Source organism: Acomys minous, assembly GCF_964271855.1.
Source record: "Acomys minous genome assembly, chromosome: 20".
Classification (NCBI taxonomy): domain Eukaryota; kingdom Metazoa; phylum Chordata; class Mammalia; order Rodentia; family Muridae; genus Acomys; species Acomys minous.
The window spans coordinates 9337506-9356355 of record NC_140502.1 but is presented as its reverse complement, the minus strand read 5'-3'; the positions used below and the strand labels follow the sequence as shown (position 1 = coordinate 9356355).

General features: G+C 42.4%; 1 protein-coding gene and 1 pseudogene across 2 annotated transcripts in view; one reads left to right on the top strand and one right to left on the bottom strand.

Moving 5' to 3' along the window:
* LOC311590897 (leukocyte immunoglobulin-like receptor subfamily A member 3) overlaps positions 1-18850 on the bottom strand; it is a gene marked incomplete at its 3' end in the record, with an annotated part of 108770 nt that overhangs the window by 79545 nt on the left and 10375 nt on the right. The window lies entirely within an intron of this gene.
* On the top strand, positions 10853-11283 carry LOC311590788 (large ribosomal subunit protein eL27-like; annotated as a pseudogene). Its single transcript has one exon. The product of its transcript is annotated as a large ribosomal subunit protein eL27-like (transcript).

Below are 18850 nucleotides of genomic sequence, written 5' to 3'. Positions count from 1 at the left end.
GACCAAATGGTAGAGGAGCTAGAAGGAAATACCAAGGCACAGAAAGGGGAAAAATGCATTATGGGCATTGAATTTGGTACCAATGTATTCTAGTCAGAATTCATCAGTTGTTGCAGGATATTTGTTCACATAGTGAACTCCATAATTATGAACTGTAAAAAAAAATCTGTTTCTAATTGTGGTACGACTCAGCCTTGGACCCTAAGGGCTTTTTGTTTTCTGTAAACAAGTAATTGTAGTATGGGTCAGCCCTACATCACACCTTTAATCCAACAGCTAAATAAATTCTACCTCAGGTCAAGCAGCAGAGTAAGGAACTAGCCTGAAGGAAAAGAACGTAAGTCAACAGAAAAGACGGACATTGAATTGCAAGGCATTTAAGACAGCATGGACGAGAAAGGGAACTTTTTTCTTGAACTTCAGCTGGGTAGGACGGTCAATTGTGGGCACTCTCTGCCTCTCTGAGGTATGAGGCATTCATGCCAGCACCTAGCTCCTGAATCTTCATTGGTAAAATCAAAATTCTGAGATTTGGGTTTTTAAAACACACCTATCTTTGTCACTGGGAGGTAGAGTAGTCATGTAGGATGGTGATGCTCATATTTATGTGAGGATCTTTATGTGTGACTTTAAACATCCCTTCAAAGGCAATTCCACACTTGGAAGTCCAGGTCCCAGCAGATTGACATTATCAGCCAAGCCTGGGGCATGAAATCCTTCCTTGTGATATCTGAACAAACATTTCTTCATGCCCGATATGGAACTGGCGATAGACCTAAGTGAGGATAAGAAAAGTCCAACGTGGTGAACCTAAAAGTTTTAGAAAATTATTTATAGATATGTGGGTGAGTATTTGTTCACAGGAACAAAAATGGCTCAGTGACAGGTGAGTCATCTAATTAAACCACAGAATGGGAGACAGCTCACAAAACCTGAGAACCTGGCATGCCCTTAGCAACCTGGAGGTCACACAACAGCACCAAGTGTATCCTTTCTAGGCAGCCCAGTGGCCAGGAGACAACAACAGGAACATCTCAGGACAGAATAGTTTGAAATTACTGTCTTAAGCCATAGTGGGGAAACAAGATCTAAAGAGGATCACCCTGTTTCTTAATTGGCAAAGGAGTGGACAAGACCATTACAGGACAGAAGTTCCCAGAAGAAAGGGCTTATGGGAAATGTTCTCAAGACCAGATGAATCACTGAGGGTTTGCTCACTCCCCTCCTTGCCTGTGCTCTGCTTTTCTTACTTCTTATTTTTGTTCCTCTGACTTCCTCATTCCTAGACAAGGCAGCCCCTCCTCTTCAACACTCTGCATCTGAACCTCAGTATTTCCTCTTCCTCACCCCTTCTCTCTTGACCACAGCTCTTTAGCTGACACTGCAGATTCTGCCTTAATGTTCAAGTCCCTTATGCACACCGGAGGAATATAAGGAGCTTCCCCATCATACAGAAGGGTAATATTTACCAATGTTCAACCTCAACCATGTCACAATCTCCATGTTCCCTCCCTTGGTCTAAGATGGTGTTAATGTATTTTCTCGCAGGATGACTATGGGAATCCAACAGTCTGGTGATGTTGAAAAAACTTTAAATCTTGCTGAAACCCTTACAGTAAAAAGCAGTCCACAGAGGGGGTTTACAAAAAAAAACTAGAGTTCAATCTAAAACTGGATAGAAATCTGCTATTTTATAATCTAATTAAAAACGGAATTTAAAAGATCTTGTAATAGAGGCATCTTGAATAGGTGGAGAATGCTCAGCATCAACAAGTTATTAAAAGGAAGTTTCAGAGCCATGTAAGGGACAGTTCCCTGACTAGTCACTCAATGAGGCCCTAGAAATACCACCACAACAATCATTTTTGATAGCTCTTCACATAAGTACCCTTTTCTGAAATTAACACATAGATTGGTTATAAAATATGGAGTGATCAAACTGAACCTGAGATGGACATTTCCTCCTATTAAATGCTACCTATCTGTGTGTGATGGTACATGCCTTTAATCTCAGTACTAATGAACCAGAGACAGGTAGATCTCTGAGAGACTGTGGCCAGCATGTTCTACAAAGTGAGTTCCAGGACAGCCAGGGCTATGACACAGGGAAACCTTATCTTGGAAAAAAACCAACAACAACTTTTTAAAAACTTAATAACCTGGAATATGTTGTGTAGATTGTGAGTGGTGCAATCTCATCTATGGTCCTACCTATCCCTATGCCTTATAGTATGTGCCTGCAAGGCATGCTCTACCTATTGTATGATAGTATCATGACCTTTAAGGTAATAGGTAACTGCTTTCTTACAGAGTAAGAGGTGGGTTTTACAGGAGAGCATCCTTGCATGAAAATATACACTGGGGGCAGTGGCACGGGGCCATGGTTTTTGAAAGATGAGGTCCTCGATGCATTCCGATGAGGAGGATTGTGTTCCAGAGCTACACAGAAATGTTTACCCCTGCCCCAAGAGCTATCTGATCCAGAGGAAATACTTAGCCCAGTATATTAGAAGTACCCAAGCTTAGATCATCCAAGATGGTGTCAATCACACATTGAGTCTGATCTGAGGAACAGCAGTGACCACACAGCCACCAAAGGACCATCCTGAGAGCTCCAAACAATAGTGCTGATGTTTCTCAGAGAGAAGGAAATCCTGTCATGTGGAATGTCCATGCCCTCCTGCCACAGGACCATGGGACCATGTTCCAGTGATCTCCCAGGGACACCAGGGTGCCACCACTGCTTTTCCTGTTGTGGCCTGATTCAGTGCAGGCCAAGGAGATTGTGTTTGATGATGGGGTGCTGTTCGAGTCAAGCCCGAGTGAGGACTGCATTGCCCACACCACAAGCCCCATGGATGTCCTCCCATGAGGCCAGAGCCATGCTTAGTGCCAGGAGCTGGATCATGCACAGGTGGAAACTAGGGGCAGCAACAAAGCAGGGGTCCATGGTGGATGAGGCATGTGATGGAACCAGAGACTCAGAAGGCATGAGTGAACAAAGCCACAAGTTCCCTGGGACAAGAAGTGATCTGGGACAACATCAGTGATTTCGGAAAGCAACCCAAAGAAGAACATCTGCTTAATGGCCAACAAGACCCAGTACCAATGGGAGTAGGAGGCCATTCAGGCCTTGAAGGCCAGCAACAGTCTGGTGAATGGAATGGAAGCAGGAGAGCTGGCCCTGCGGACACAGAAGTAGGAGAACTGACCTTGAGTACACAAGAACAGGAGAGCTGGCTTTAAGGAAGTGGGAGAAGGTGATCCAGCCCTGGATACATGGGACCTAGAGAGCTGGCCCTGCTCTGAGGACACAGAAATGGAAGAGCAAGCCCTGCCCTGAGAACGTGGGAGCAGGAGATCCAGCCTTACCATGATGACTTGGGAGCTGGTGAGCAGCCCCTGGCCTGATGACTTGGGAGTGGGAGAGTGGGCCCTGCCCTGAGGACAAGGGAGCAGGTGAGCCAGGCCCTTCCCTGGGGACCTGAGAGCTGGAGAGTGGACCCTGCCCTGAGGACATAGGAACAGGTGAGCCAGCCATGCCCTGAGAACATGGGAACAACAGAGCAGGCCCTGCCCTGAGGAAATGGGAACAGACCTCGATCCAGGGCTCTGAGTAGACCTCACCCCAACTTCTACCCCATGTATGACCTGCTGGAACACATAAAGGGACTGGACGAGCCAATTCAAAGATTAAGAATTTCCTTGCCACAGGGCAACAGCAGGATATCTGACAGCAGTCCAAGTGAGGATCCGGTATCCCTAGTGTAGACCTCAAACCAGACCCATGACAAAGTAACGATGAACATTTAAAAGTAAATATATGTGGACAAAATACTATCCTTCATGATACACTACAGCTTTTGTGACAAGATATTTTTGTTTGTCTGTTTGTTTAATTTTAATGGGGGGAGGAGAGGGATTTTGGTGCATGGTGTGTAAATCATAGAGAATTTAAAAATTTAAATTTTTAAAAAGGGAAAAAAAACCCACAAAGTGCATTATGCCACAGAACACTGCTCTGCAGAGAAAAATTAACTGTGGCTCGATCTCAAGAGTGTATGTGAAAGAAACCAGCCAATTAAAAAAAAATCACACACTTTATGTCTCCTTTCATAAAATGTCTCAAACTACAAAATTATAGACAGAGAACAGATGAGAGATATCAGGTTCTCTCAGGAATGAACAATGGGGCTATTGGAGCCTGCATTAGAGCCTCCAAAATACTTCACTTTGTAAGTTGATGGTGTCAGGCATTTAAATATAGTGACAGGAAGTTGATTGATATGGCAAGGCTGGGTGAGAGCTGCTTGTTTCTGAGGCTTCCCAGAAGCCTATTTGCATTTGAAAAAATAAAACTGAAATATAAAAGTCTGATATCCCATGAGTTTTATGAAAATGGAGTCTCAAGAATTTATAAAAATTTTTTAAAGAAGAAGTTACCCTGGCTTTAGTCACATCTTCTATTCTGTTCGCCATATTTCCAGTCCACAAACCCTTTCTATTACAATAATTCATTTTTTTGTAATGATGGGCATCAGAATAAATTATGATAAGATGAAACAGAGCAAGTAATTTGTTCTTGACTGCCTGCCCCGCAGCAGGATGAATGGTCCATCCTGTGGATGACATATTTTTTAAAAATCAGACTGAGGCATCTGCATTAATATGTGTTAGTTGTTTAATTTGGCATCCCACTATTGCATGCTAAGATTTGTATGAGGGAGTCATGAAGAGACAGATAAGAAAAATGCTAAGTTCAAATCCTTGTGGTGCAGCCCGACTTTTCACAGCCCACAAACACCAGATACACGCAGTCCACAGGCTCCCTGTCACAAAATAATTCACATATAACCAGCTCAAGGGACAGAGAACTGTACTCTTGAAACCTCAGCATTACAGTCATCTAAACAAGACTGCACACAGACAGCGCCACGTCATATGTCAGTATACATAAAGGAGCACTTATGAGGCCTCACCTCTAGATAAAGAGCTATGGGCAATTAATGTCTACTGAAAATCAGTCTTTTACAAGGTCAGTCCCTGATAGTCTACTCACTCTCAAGTGGTCACCCCTGAACATGTATAAACATAAGCAATAGTAAGGACTCAACAGGTCTACACACACACACACACACACACACACACACACACACACACTGCGGCAATAATAACATAATAATAAGTAAAACATTGATAATTTGAAATGGAATGCATGGGAGGAGGTGGAGTGTGGAAAGCCATAGATAGCAGCGCCTCCTGCTGCTTCACCGGCGCAATGCGCCCCTTCTGCGCATGCTCAGTGAGAAAACCTTCTGCGCATGCGCAGTGAAAAAACCGTTTGCGCGTGCACAATGAGCAAGCCCCTTATGTGCATGCCTGAAGGCATGACATAAGGTGGCGTGATTCTGACAAGGCATGGCTTGTGGTGTGATCCGAATGCACCAACCAGGAGTGACGACGTGGCAGTTTCTGATAGGACAGGCACACTATAAAAGGTTCTGTGGGTGCTTTTCCTGGAGTCACTCCAGGATCCTGAATAAAAACTGCTACAAGAAGAATTCCCGGTGTTGGTGTCTTTCCTGCTGGACAGGAGCGGCATCGGCATTTTGTTGGCCTGTACGGGGAATCTCAGAACTTGTGGCAGCCAGGGCAGCTAGCTGGTAAGTTCCCGGTCAATGGGACATAATTGTTAAGTTCTCAGGCTTTGAGACAATAAAGTTCCGGGACTCGGACAAAATGGGGAATTATATTTTGGGGAAAGTAAAAGAGGAACAGTTTGAAGGGGATGATTCTGGCCCCGAGGATGAAGAATTAGAGGAGTTGGCTGAACAGCTAGATAGCATTATTATACCAAAAAATAAGGAGACTAAGATTACGCCGCCGTCAACTCCTGAACTAGAATCACCTAAATCTCCAGGCGGAATAAGACCCCCACCCCAAATACCAGGGGGAGGTAGGTCTTCCTGTCCTGAGGTATGGAGGCAATTTCATTTGCAAAATGCCTCTCATTGTTACCCAGTTTTTCAGAATGCACAAGGGAATCGTTATCATGAACCCTTGGATTTTAAAATTGTCCAAAGACTGGCTGAGTCTGTTCGTGCTTATGGCATGACTGCAGCCTTTGTTATGGCGCAGTTGGAATCCCTAGGGAGGTATTGCATGACACCCTCAGATTGGCAAAATTTAGCACGAGCCTGCCTTTCACCTGGCACCTATTTAGATAGGAAAGCTTATTACATTGAGTTCTTAGCTGAGCAGGCAACTGCCAATGCAGCTAACGGACAACCGGCATGGGACCAGGATATGCTTATGGGGCAGGGACGTTTCGCTAACCAACAGACAGGATATCCGGCGCAAGTTTTTGAGCAAATTAATTTTATTGGCACAAGGGCATGGAAAGCCCTTCCTAAATGAGGGGAAGTATCTGGAAATCTCACAAAAATTATTCAAGGAAGCAATGAAATATTTGCCGACTTTGTGGCCAGATTAGTTGATGCCGCTGGAAAGATCTTTGGCGACCCAGATACTGCAATGCCTTTGATAAAACAACTTATTTTTGAGCAATGTACCAAGGAGTGTAGACAAGCTATAAATCCATACAAACATAAATCTTTAGATGTGTGGTTAAAGATCTGCAGAGAGATAGGAGGACCATTATCAAATACAGGATTGGCTGCAGCCATGATGCAGGCAGCCCAGGGAAGGAATAGAAAGGGAATTACTGGTCCTCAAAATTGCTTCAAGTGCGGCAAAGAAGGACATTTCAGACACCAGTGTCCCAGGGGGATTAATCAGACTAGTCAAAATCCTCCTCCACGTACACCTGGCCTCTGTCCCAAATGCAGGAAAGGAAATCATTGGGCTAATGAATGCCGGTCATTAAAAGACATTAATGGTCAACCACTAGCGGCAGGATTTAGGGGAGCACGGCCAAAAGACGGAACACGGGGCCCTCGACCTCAGGGCCCTCAAATATATGGGGCAATGGAGGAGACCAGGGTTCCGGAACAGTGGCTGAGTCTGCATTCTCCCATAGAATGGCAACGCCCCGGAGAGCTACTAGAGGGAGCGCAGGCCTCAACCTCTGTTCCACCACCAGACTCGTACTGACCCCACAAATGGGGCCTCAGTTGGTAGCCACTGATTTCCCTGGCCCTCTACCAAAAGACACAGTGGGACTACTAATTGGCCGTAGTTCTACTACATTGCAGGGCCTTATTATTCATCCCGGTGTAATTGATTCAGATTATACAGGCATTGTAAAAATTATGATCTCATCTCCGCGTGGAGTGAGCGCAATTTTGCCCGGTGACCGTCTAGCGCAGTTGCTCATTCTTCCTAGATGTCATAATTTATTCCCGGCAAAAGATCAAACATATGGAGAGAAGGGGTTTGGATCCTCAGGAGCTTCGGTTTACGTGGCTATGAATTTACAAAATCTCCCCACTCTAAAACTTTTAATAGAAGGAAAAGCAATCACTGGTCTTATGGATTCTGAAGCCGACATTAGCATAATTGCAAAAGGTGATTGGTCCCCCAGATGGCCTGTTTAAACCTCTAGTCACTTACTCAGAGGGCTGGGTTTCGAGAAAACCCCAAATATTAGTGCCAGAATGCTAAATTGGAAAGATGAAGAGGGACATGGAGGAGTTTTCCAACCCTATGTATTAGAAGTCCCCATAACCTTGTGGGGAAGAGATTTATTGAATGCAATGGGATATAAGATCACTAATCAGGAGATCCACAGCAGACAGTCCCAGGAGATGAGGAATAATATGGGATATATTGGAGGAAGAGGACTTGGAAAATTTTTGCGGGGACGTCCGGATACTATTGCCGGCATTCCAAAGCTTGACCGTAAGGGTCTGGGTTTTTCCTAGGGGCCACTGAGGATACAATTCCCATTACATGGAAAACTGAGGAACCTGTATGGATTCCCCAGTGGCCCCTGCCCTCAGTAAAATTGCAAGCCATTCATGAGTTGGTTAAGGAACAGCTGGAACTAGGTCATTTACAGGCCTCAGTTTCACCATGGAATACACCCATCTTTGTTATAAAAACAAAAGAGATTTCACCTGATACAGAAAATATGGGCTTTCCCCTTAAAGGAAGCTTATGTTTTCAGATTATTAACTTGTCTAGCAGTCTCTTCCAGTATCTTGCAGGTAACTGGAGCAGAAGCCTGGATAGTCCCCTGCAGGAACTGCGTCTCTCCATGGTGCACATCAATTCTACACGAACTGACGTCTCCATGGTCTTTGGGCTGTTGCAGTGGTTCCAGAACGCCTTCTCTCATCAGCAGGAATGGGCGGGAATAAGAGTTTTGACAGTGTGTCTGGTCCTTGTCAGTTGCCTAGCACTCTGGTGCATATGCAGGATGCACACCCACCAACATCGCATGCAGGCCTCTATGGTGCAAGCATTTGCTGCACTGGAGGCTGGGCAATCTCCTCAAATGTGGCTTGGCATGATAGAGAAGTAGTCAATGACGGGTATAGATCCCCCATGCACTTGGCGGACCAAGGCCAAGACACTAATATGCTTCCGTTTCCCCTTCCTTGGCATGGTGAGAATGACATATACTCAGATATTGCCTGCCGTAAGGCATGGGCACCTGCAAGGGGTGTAGGACGAGGTACCGCAGGGGGAGGACCCGATTGTCTGACTCTGAGTCCCCCGAGAAGTAAACCTGATTGCATAGAGGTTGATGTCGGAAACTGTCTTGTTCGCTGTATGTTGGGGATGCCCACAGACAGCAGATCAGGACCCCCCTCTCCTCCTCAAAAAGACATCTTGACAGGCCAATGTGGACCCAGGAGGATCAGGTCAATGCTTCCCCCCTCTGGTTAATGCCCGCTCCCTTCGGGGACCCAAGCTCACCTATATATGATGGATCCATCTACCTCCTTTTAATAAAGCAAGGGAGGAGAAGAAGAAGAAGTTGGGGACGGGCTATAAGGCCAATGGTCAACCATCTTGTCAGCCTATTTCTCCAGTGCAGGGGGGACAACCTACCAGGCATTCTCTGTGCCACTTGCTCAAAATTTAATGAATAAGGTGGAACTGTGGAGAGCCATAGATAGCAGCGCCCCCTGCTGCTTCACCGGCACAATGCGCCCCTTCTGCGCATGCGCAGTGAGAAAACCCTTCTGCGCATGTGCAGTGAGAAAACCGTTTGCGCGTGCGCAGTGAGCAAGCCCCTTATGTGCATGCCTGAAGGCATGACGTAAGGTGGCGTGATTCTGACAAGGCATGGCGTGAGGTGGTGTGATCCGAATGCACCAACCAGGAGTGATGACGTGGCAGTTTCTGATAGGACAGGCACACTATAAAAGGTTCTGTGGGAGCTTTTCCCGGAGTCACTCCAGGATCCTGATTAAAAACTGCTACAAGAAGAATTCCCGGTGTTGGTGTCTTTCCTGCTGGACAGGAGCGGCATCGGCAGTGGAGTAGGGAGAGAGTGGTGTGGAAATGATGGAAACTTGGTGCTCATATATGAAGTTCTCAAAGAGTAAAATGAAATAAGTATCTTTTAAAATGACAGAAATGTTGAGGTTTTTAATCCACTTGGATTTGAGAGGCAGAAAGACTTAAATGGTATATACTCACTTATATCTGCATATTAGCCCAAGGGGCATGTCCCACGAAAGCCTTCAGTTGCCAGGAAACTGAGACAGAGGGGAGGACATTCTAGTGAGACTCTAGATGAGAGAAGCATGGGAGAATGGCAAAGTAGAAGGATCCAGAGGGTCCTAGAAGCCTACAAGTAGAACATTATGATAGGCAGATTTGGGCCCAGGGGTATCACTCAAACTAAGGCACCAGCCAAGGACAATACAGGCAGTAAACTTTAAACCCCTACCCAGATCTAGCCAATGGACAGAACACTCTCCACAGTAGAGTGGAGAGTGGGATATTACTTTCTCACATACTCTGGTGCTTCACCTTTGACCATGTCCCCTGGAAGGGGAGATCTGGTGACACTCAGAGGAAGGACAGCAGGTTACCAAGAAGAGACTTGATGCCCTATGAACATATACAGGGGGAGGTAATCCCCCTCAGGAACAGTCATAGGGGAGGGGAATAAGGGGAAATGGAAGGGAGGGAAGAATGGGAGGATACAATGGTTGGGATAACCATTGACATGTAATAAGAATAAATTAATAAAGGAGATTTAAAAATCGTAAAAAAAAATGACAGAAATATGTGTGTAAACCTGAAAAACAGAAAATATGCACAGGGTCAGAAATCCACTACTAAAGTCACTACAGGCTCTAAAGGGTAATCTACTACTCTTATTTTGCTAAATTGAAAGATGTCAACATTCCTTCTAGTTACGTTTCTATGAATGGATTAGTTCTGGTCTCGGTGTAAGTCATATATTTTTCTAATGCAATTTTTAATAGTTATTTGGTGGTGCAGACTCATAATTTGTCAAAGTATGGAGAATAAGGGACTGTTGGGTGCTGAGACCTAAAAAAGACAGCTATTTCACCCTCTCCATGGCTCCAGGAATATGAAAGAAGAGAAATATGGGATCAAGAGAAGTGCTGTGAAATACAACCTCCTGGACATAGTAACATCTTGTTCTAAGGAATTCATAGCAAGTGTTGCTACCTGCACAGGACTGTCACAAACCTTGGTTGTCAACAGTTAACATTGTTAAAAGAGGTGTTCATGAGGCCTATATCAGTTAGTTTTTCTATTACTATGATAAAATACTGTGGCAAAGACAACTTAAAGGAGGAAAGGCTTTTACAGCTCACAGCTCTAGGATACAGTTTTTCATGGTGTGAGAAATCAGTACCCTTCTTTCCTTTCTGCTGGATGCCGGCTGTTTGCTGTCGAAATGGGCAAGTTCGTGAAACCTGGGAAAGTGGTGCTGGTCCTGGATGGATGCTACTCTGGATGCAAAGCTGTCATCATGAAGAACATCGATGACGGCACCACAGACCACCTTACAGCCATGCCCTGTGCGCTGGAATTTACTGCTACCCCCGAAAAGTGACAGCTGCCATGGGCAAGAAGAAAATTGACAAGAGGTCAAAGATCAAGTCCTTTGTGAAAGTTTATAACTACAATCGCCTCATGCCCACCAGGTACTCTGTGGATATCCGCTTGGATGAGACTGTTGTCAACAAGGAAGTCTTTAGAGACCCAGCCCAGAAAGGCAAGGCCAGGTGGGAGGCCAAGGTCAAGTTTGAGGAACGATACAAGACAGGGAAGAACAAATGGTTTTTCCAGAAGGCTTCACTTTTAGGTGTATTTTCATTAAAATAAAAAAGAAAAGAAAAGAAAAGAAATCAATACCACAGAATCTTGAAGCAGCCTGTCACCTTATTTCCACACATGGGAAGCAGACAACGATGGATGTACACATGTTGGCGATCCATTAATTTTCTTCATTTTATGTACACCACTTCCCCCTTGTACAAAAAAAATAGGCAAGACTTGCCACATCAATCAATTTAATCTAGATAATGCCCAGAAACATGTGTAGTGGCTCATGTACCATAAACAGCTGGCGAATGTCAGGCAACATTCTCCATACCACTGTCCTAGCCTGAGCATCCTTATTCAGAGACAAAATCTTTTTCTTCACTAAGTCCAAGTTGTACATCAATTGGGACATTTGGTCCAATTCCCTGTGTCCTCAGAGCCCCAAGTCAGCATTCCATTTTTCACCCATTTAACAAGAAATGGGTTTTATTAGGCTGGAGTGTTCCCACTTGATATTAATGAAACAGCTAGAAAATATAAGTGAAAGCTCTCCTGAAGGGTCTCCACTAATATAAGAATCAACTCAGGATAAAACAAGCTATATTACAAGAATGCATAGATATATCTGAGTTTCATGGTATACAGCCTCCACATAGACAACCAGGCAAGAAGGGAAAAGGTTTCCACCTGCTATGATCACTGCCTTTTTTTACCCCAGAATGGAACTGACTGACCATAGCACAGAGGGAGAGGCTGGAATTTCAAGTTATCCATGGACAGGACTATACATACCAATTAGCAAATACCACAGGCCAGATCTTACTTAACAAAATGATATTTTAAAACCATGTCAATAGTGTCCAATGAGATAATTTCTTTAAATATCTAAGCAGGTTTTTATATATTAGTAGCAACATTGCAATAAGTGTAATAGATACCTGATAATTTGGGTGCGCATCATTTAGATTGAATTGTTTTTTCATTCTGAAATCTGGCTTTCACTCACAATTTTAATTGTTTTGAGCCAATTTTATTGCAAGGAAAGAATCCATAGTAACAACAAAACAACAACAAAAACAGAGGCTTATAATGCACCATGAGGAATGTGGTGATTTATAATAAAGAAAATATTATGTGGGGATGAAGACAAACAGAACATGCCCAGTAGCGAGGACCAAAACCTCACTGATGGAATGACATGTTCCCCAACACCATAGATTGACAAGAGAAGGAGGAGAAATCTACAAAAGTGCACATCAAGGTAGGACTCTTAGTGTATTGATGAAGAGCTCACCCCTAGCCTTTAGTTGTTTCCCTCTGTCCGAAACACATTTTCTTCCTGGATCTTTTCTCACAATTGATTTCCAACATTAAGCACTGGATTTCTTGCAAAACCAAAACAAAACGTTTGACATCCTCAAAATTATTTCCCAGACTTGGTGACCATGCAAGGCCTATTGCTGTCTCTCCTTTACTCTGCATTCAAGATCCTTCTCTGGCTGCAGCAAGCCTCACGAAGCAAAATCCCAAGAACTGTGGGGATCAAGACAGACATGCCAATGAGGATGAGGCTGTCCATTGTGTGATCCTGGGTTTGTGATTGTGGAAATGGTGGAAAAAGAAGTCAGGGTCGGTCGACCAAAACCATTATAATACAACTGGATTTTCACACTGAGAAGTTCACTGCTCAGTGTACAAATCAACCTCTGTATCTACATCTCAAGCAGATTTTTCCTTTCCTGTTTTAGCTTCTGGCATGTTTTCTGGTTGGTTGGTTGGTTGGTTGGTTGGTTGTCTCAGCACTCCAGATAAAGAAACACATGTATGCTGTGTAAAGTGCTCAAGAGAGATGATTCTTTTCTGCAGTTTTATCTTCTTATTTCCTATAAATGCACATTATTCTCATCACATAAATAAATGACCTTCTGAAAAGGACCGTTTTCCTGCTGCAGCAGGCCTCCTACTGGTGTTTGGCTTCTTTTCTTAAGCTTGATTATGCTGTAAGTTCAGGACTTCTATCCAAGGCACTTCTTTGGAGCATAGTTTACTTTATTCCGTAGAGCTCAGATGGGAAAAAAATCATCTCCCAGTTGAGAATAAAGAAACTTTCTTATTTTCCCAGCACAGTCTGAAGTATAAAATCCTGGAGATAATTGCTCTTGAGATTAGTTTGCACTAATTCATCAGCTGAGAACCCAAGATCCAATCACAAAATACTCTTCATAGGGTCACCTAAGTACCATGTGAAAAAAAGTAGTGAAAGTCTCAGGCTCTCTCAATACTCACACCCCCAGTTCCCATGATTTTTTTTAACATTTCACCCGGTAATCATCACACTATTAGGATCACAAACAATGTACTACAAAAAATAGATAGGTATATTCACGTTGTACATGAATGCAGATAGGAAAAAAGCCCAATTAAACATGTCCTTTTATAAGATGCCTTTGTTCTGAAATTTTGTCACAGGAATAGAAAAGTAGTTAATACAATTCCTAAGATGTTTCATATATTTGATCCAAGGTAGAGGTGATTTTCTGAACTAGATGAGAATTATCCCGATTTTCATCCAAAAGAGACAGAGTACCAGAGCCCTTGAATCTAGAGATTGCATTAGTCTGGGAAAGTGAGAGCCTCATAGATTAATGAGAGGGTCAAAGAACATCCCTGGCACTTAAGAATTAACTGCCTCAATTTCCAAAGAGTGAGGGGGTTTCTAAAACTAATGACCATGATATAAAAAGATGAGGATGAAGACCTGGGTAGCATCATCCTTGCCACTGATGAGCTCAGGATATCATAGGCAAGCAATTTTAAATTCTCTGTGGAATTGAATCAGTGGGGGATCATTTATTTTTAACACTTTTTATAAGTAGCCATCCATTCTGTTTTGAAAATTCTTATTGGAGCAGAAGGCAGAAACTGATATTTTCTTTCTTCTTCTTTAGCTCATCCGTTTTATTGAACTATACTCTTGTAAACTGCCCCTCCTGGACAGTTTTCCATTCCAGTTCTAGGAAGAATCATCCTGCTCTTGTTGGGCATCATCTTAATATTTGCAAATGCAATGATCAACATCTGACTCCAGATGATAATTATAAGATCTCTGACTCAAATAAGAAACTAAGTACCTCACTGGGCCTGACATACGTACCATCCTCGAAAGGCCATAGCTGTGAGGCTCAAATTCAATTAAGAGAACTTTTTAAATTCCCTACCTCAGAAAATAGCAGTATCCCATTAGATAGGAAGCCAAGAAGGAATTACAATTTACTATGGCCCAACTGGTGATATAAGGACTAATGTATTACCCTCCATCCTATCAGATATAAAACTCACAGGAGAATACTGATTAACTCCAGACTTGAAACTGTTTGAGGAAACTGTGGTTTCAATACATGCAGAGTAGCCAACTCAAATACTCTTTTTACAAAATTTGTTTTGGGGGGGGATTTGAGTGTTTTATTGTTATTGTTATTATTTTTGTTATAGTCGTCATCATCATCAACATTTGAAGACTTAGAACGCATATAAATATATTATAATCATATTAATCTCTGACTTCCCTTGAAGTTCTAATTTGTGCAGGATGAGGGAACAGAATTTAGTTACATTTTTCTGCATATTGAGATCTGTGTTTACCATCATCGTTTGCTGAAGATTAGTCTTTCTTCAGTGTCAATATTTTTACATCTTTGTCAAGAATTTGTACAACTTTGTCAAATTTTACATCTTTGTGAAATTTAGAATTGGCTGCGTTTCATTTCATTTCATTTATCTCTGTCCCTTTGGGGCCAGGACTGTGCTGTTTTTATTACTATGGCTCAGTAGTAGAACTTGAAATCAAGTATGATGAGACCTTCTACAACATCCACTTTCTTCAGGGATGCTTTGTTTATCCTTGGTCCTCCTTGTATTTCTATATACTTGAGATACCTTTTTTCCTACACTTGTAAAGAAAGGCTCTGGTAATTTGATTGTGATTGCATTGCATCTGCAATTACTTTTATCAGAATAGCCACTTTTTACAATTTTTAATTCCTCTATCTGGGTACAAGAGAGGTCTTTTGATCTTCAAGTGTCTTTCTTGACTCATTTTTTCAAACATTTGAATTTTCATTACAAAGGTCTTTCAAGTCCTTCTCTAGGTTTATTCCTAAATATTTTGTTATTTTATGAAACTGTTATGAATGAGGTTGTCTCCTTAAGATTTGAAAGCTTATTTGTTAATGATATATAGAAAGGCTACTGCATTTTGTAAGTCAGTTTTCTATACTACCACATCAATGAAACTATTAATAAATCTCTGGACCAGCTATGATTTTCACTTGCTGATCATCTACATCTTCCTGCCATAAAACAGAGACCCTTCTCTTTATATCTCACTTTCTCCTTAATTTTTCCCTTCATCCTCTCCTCATCCAATCCCATTTGGAACTCCCCTCCTCTTTTTTGATGTTATCATTACACACACACACACACACACACACACACACACACACACACACACAAACACACACACACACACAAACACACACACAAACACACACACACGAGTAACTTTTCTCAATCTCAGGTAACAGCCTCTGTTCTTCGTTCCTCAGACTATGATGATGGTGTCATTTACTTCAGTGTTAATGCTCAGGTCAGCTAGTTCAACAACAAGAAAGCCTTAATTTGACACTCTAACTCATCACAAAAGAAGCTAAGATATGACATCCACTGCAGTGGTAATAACTCATGGATGTCCCAAATCTGCCCCTCCACCTCTAGAAGGGGACAGGAGAAGCAGTAGTGCATCTGGGCAGAAAATGCACATGATCACAAAGTTGTACAGGACCATGAGATTACTGAATACTTGGAGAGGTCTAAACTCAGGGAAACTGTCCCTCTTTAATCTGGACATTGTCACCATCCAAAAGAACGACATCCACTTCGACTGAACACTCTTTTCAGATCCTACTTGATTCTTTTTAATTTTTATTATTTACTTATTTACTTTTCCCCACAATGTTGGCCCACTCTGCTCCTCTAAGTTCCACCCTTCTTTCCACTTCTCCCTATCCCCCTTCCCTGCCCCTGAGCCTCTCTCCTTATTGAGAGACAATTGAAGGGAAATGATAGGACAAGACATGCTCCCCTACCAGGCCCAAATCCTCAGACACTACAGCCTGGATGTTTCGGTAGTCCAGTCAAACCTTCTCACATGACTGGAGTTGCACGATGGAGCAGTGACAGTTGCCCTGTAAAGTGGTTGAAGAAAAACTTTGGAGAGAAACATCTGTAACAAAGACACTTCAGATACTTGGGTTGCAAATGGAGTGTCCTCAGCCTGGTGCTGACATTAGTGGCATGCAGTCCAGGGTAGGAAGACTGAGACACCAAGTAATATGGGCTCTTTAAGAGTCCTGTGCCCAGAAGGGGGACCTGGATTTCTACAAAGCTGACCTCTAATTACACTATCTAAATATTCAAAAGGTAGTAAACACATCATCATCATCATCCTTCATTTATTCTGTCTCCAAAGGGATGAGCTGAAGAAAGTCTTATATAATGAGAGAGAGAGAGAGAGAGAGAGAGAGAGAGAGAGAGAGAGAGAGAGAGACTTGCTAGAGTCCCAAGTACAAGGTAGGAGAGCACTATGGAGACAGGGAGAAACCCGTCTGTATATTGACAGAAATGTTGATAAACCAGGTATCTCTATACTCCCTTTAAGGAGTATGATATACTCTCATAAGTATAAGCTGGTTTATCCCCTTCTGGGATGGTAGCATAAACTAGGGAGAAATCCTTTGTAAAACTAGGAGAAGATTCCCTCAGACACAGGTCTAAATAACTATCATCAATGCTGGGGGAAGGTGGTCAGTGAAGTCCTGGTGTGCTCTAGACTCTGGAGGACTCAGATGTAACATATACAATAGGAATCTGCTCATGTTCTGGAGACATTTGAGGACCATGGTCTTGACTCCCTTATTGAATGGACCATGTAGATAGGTGGTGGACTGGGCTTCTTAGTAGGAAAAGGATATACCAGAGACCTCATAGTGAGACCTGTTCTCTTGGCCACCTCCCTCTCAGGTCTAACTACATCTCAATGTTCCAGATGCCACTAGCTCCCATTTAAGACCGGTAGTAACACTTAACACTCTTCTGCCTAGTGTAGACAATTATCTCTTGTCCTCTCACTTGATGTAGGATGTATAGCAAAACATGCTGAGATTCACAGACAGACACTGGGAAAAGCATAGGGAAACTTGTGGAAAGGTGTCGGCAAAAATAGAATAATTTTAGGGGCAGGAGCTATGCAAGTAGCCAACAGAGCCAACTAACCAGGCCACAGAGGGGTTTACAGAGACTGAAGCACCAACCAAGGACCACATATGGGCTGTACCTCGACCTCCTACACAGATGAAGCTGATGGGCAGCTCTGGCTTCATGGGGGTCCCCTAGTAAGAGCAAAGGGGCTGCCTCTAATGTAGAGACTCTGTTACCTGCTATTGGAGCACTTTTCTCTAAAGGGGGATGACTTGCCAGGCCACAGGGGAAGAGGCATTCTCAGTCCAGATGCAAGTTGATATGGTGGGGTGAATTGTTGGAGTGACTTCCTTTTATGAGGCATAGTGGAGGGGGACATGGGGAAGAGAGAAGGAGGATCGGACTGGTAGGAGAGGAGAATGAGGGCCATGATCAGAATATATAGTGAATAAATAATTCATTAAAAATGACAATACAGTGATCACATGTAAAAGACAGTGGGCACTGTGGTGATGCTGTAAATGAAAAATGAGCTTATGAACTGATAAACTACACAAGCAGCTTTAAAAATTAGTATTCAGATGTAGGATTTTAATGAGGTAAGATGAGTTTTAATCTAATGATCATGTGTAGCTATGAGATTTAAATTCCATCCAGCACATATAAAAATAACCTGCTTATATATTATGCATACCAATATATAAACTTTAGATCTATCAAATTTTGCTAACAATACATGAGTAGCAGGATCAATTATAGCAACTATACAGCCACCCTGAATACCTATATCCCTCTTATTTATACGTGTATGTATTATGTATGTATGTATGTATATATGTATGTATCTATCTATCTGTCTATCTATCTACAAACACATACATGTAAAGACCTCTCTCTATATATAATGAATTTGAGATATATGATATATATATTCATGTGTCATATATATGGTATAGCTGAAGTCTATATATGATACATGATCTATAAACAGGCCATTATATATATATATATATATATATATATATATATATATATATATATATATATATACATATATATATATATGCAAATATATGTACACAATATATATGCATATATATTTGTTGTCATGATATATTAGCACAGAATAGTGGAAGCAAACAGGATTTCCAAGGAGTCAAAGTCCAGTAACTCTACATAGCCATTGCTTTTTGCAATATACCCAAGAAGCTGAAGGTGCATAGCTGGGACTTCTCTGCCCCATAAACATGCTTCACCTCTGACCTTTGTCATGACACTTGTTTCTCCTTCTTTTGTCCTGTGATTCCATCATCCTGGTTGATTTTCAATGCATGTTGTAGCAACTCTGGATAAATATTACCCTACTTTGGGG